The sequence below is a fragment of the Coenobita brevimanus genome, chromosome 98, assembly GCF_032717465.1.
Source record: "Coenobita brevimanus isolate Jiangsu-jjx chromosome 98, ASM3271746v2, whole genome shotgun sequence".
Taxonomy (NCBI): Eukaryota; Metazoa; Arthropoda; class Malacostraca; order Decapoda; family Coenobitidae; genus Coenobita; species Coenobita brevimanus.
This window is the reverse complement of record NC_137051.1, coordinates 15,456,572-15,458,843: the sequence shown is the minus strand read 5'-3', so window position 1 is coordinate 15,458,843 and position 2,272 is coordinate 15,456,572.

The window sequence follows — 2,272 nt, the reverse complement described above, 5'->3', positions numbered from 1 at the left end:
TTTTCCCTCTTTCAGTCACTCCCTTTCCTTATTATCTCATGAATGTACTGCTCTCTCTAGGGTGCTGGAGAGTGATACCTTTATGTAGTGGCACAGATATAACTTGATTGCTTGGTTGTCTGGTTATATAAACCTCCTTCAGCTCCAACCCTATCCCCAGAAAGGAGGATAATGAATTGCTGGGTAAGGTCACCTAATGCAAAGTCCACCAAATTCACGTTCAGATGGACCTGGGGTTGTGACTAGTATCGATACTTTTTGTGCTGTCTTTTAGATTCCATGTGATTTTCAGGTAATATTTTTACCATTAGCTTCTGTCTCAAACATTTTTAGCACCAATTCATGTCCAGTTTTTAAGTATGTAGCATTTTGGTGGATTTATTTTTAACCATAATTATAATCATCTGTGGATTATGGATACTTATTTTCATACTGAGCCCATATTGCTTCAGGATGTGTTTTGCCTCTGCTGGAGCTCTTCTGAGAAACATAATTTCTAGAGCTTATAACTCAGAAAGTTGTAAAAGTCTTGCTGCCAAGGTCATACTCCCATATTAAAGCAATGGAAGCAGGATATGAGTCCTTGTAACTTCCAGGTGAACCATTTTACCTTTCAGAGTGCTCCCAACTTCAATCTTTTTTCTAGTCTTTATTGATTTAGATTTTTTCATATAGCCTTCATATACCCTATTCAGAGTGCTATGCTTTATTAGGCATCTCATCTTTCACAAGCACATTCAGTTAAGTCTTCTTTTCTGCACTGTATCATACTAGGTAATTTTAACTATCTCAATCTTTCCCTGCAAACAACCTTATTTTCCATTTACTTTTATCCACTTTAGTTTTCCTGTGCATTGCCATTCAGACTCATTTGCCACCTTTGAAGATTCACACACATGCGAGAGATCCTCGTGATATATTGTGATAATAAACCAACAGTACAGAAATAGCCTACCAATTACACTGGTTCAGACCATAGATTGAAAACATTGGATGTTGTTATCTCAATTATGTGAATGCCAAACAAAGTGATCCACTATATTGTGTGGTGGAATGCAATTTTTTGTATACATGTTGCTTGGAGTGAGACTGGTACATTGAGAGCAGTGTGTGCTGGCTTTTACTTATTGCAATTTGCAGTTCTGGATAAAGTTTTGATTTAAACCATGTCCACACCCTTATTAGCCAGTGTCCAGGTGTTGATTAAAATGATTTTTGAGGTGTTGTCTGGCGACTGGAGAGAGGGAGAAACAGATTAATCAGTATGTATAGTGCTGTACCTAGTATTTTAAGTGTTAAGTTCAAAGTAGGTAGAGAAAATAGTAATTCTGGAAAGAAAGGCGGTCGGTACTATGGAGGCTTTGTTAGGAATGTGAGCTGAATATGGAGGGTGCAAGAGGATTGCAGTAAAGTGAATTAGTGCCCACATTTAATGTACAGTATGGCAGCGAGCCTTTGTGGTGGTATGAAAGTGAAGTCTGGAGCAAGAGCAGCCAAGATGTGAATGGTGAGCAATATATGAGGAGTGCATAGAGTGAGCAGAATACAAAATGTTATTTGCAAAAGGTGTGGAGTAAAGTTTAATAATGCAGTAGTAGTAGTAGTTCCCCCAGGGAGTCTGGTTGAACAGCCCTGAGTCCCTAAGGAAAGCCATGGCTGAGACTGGGCTTTCCCACAGAGTTCTCGAGGAGTGTATGTTGTGTTGTTGGCGTAGGTGATTGTGTGCAATGCAGTCTTCCATAATGTGCTTGATAGTATGGGGTGCTGTTACATTTTGGACAGGCATCAGCGACGGAGTCATCCAACCTCTTCTGGTAAGTTAAGAGGGCTGGATGATGCCAACATCTCAGACTGGCCAGGTGGACCCTGTCCTCACGAGGGAGATGGGATTCAGAAGGGTGGACATCAGGAGGCCGTGCATGCAGCTGTGTGTTGTCTTTGAATGGAACGGCGATTGATTTGAGTGTGGATATGCTTCTGGAAGCTGGTCTGAGGCGGGCGAGGGGGTAGAGATAACGGTATTTGTGTATGATGATGTGTACTGGGTGTTGTTTTGATGTTCCTTGGTGTGTGTGTGCATGTGGTGCCATGTAGTGTGGTGGATGTTGTGGGTTTGTGGAGGCTGCAGCAAGAATTTGGGTGCCTCTCATACCTAGGTGATCCTTGACTTTGAGGACTTTGGTTTCCTGATGTAGGTGATCTGTTGGTGTAGTAGCTATGCAGTCTGTGATTATTTTTAGGGCCTTGTTCTGTATGGTCTGTAGGGCGTTGT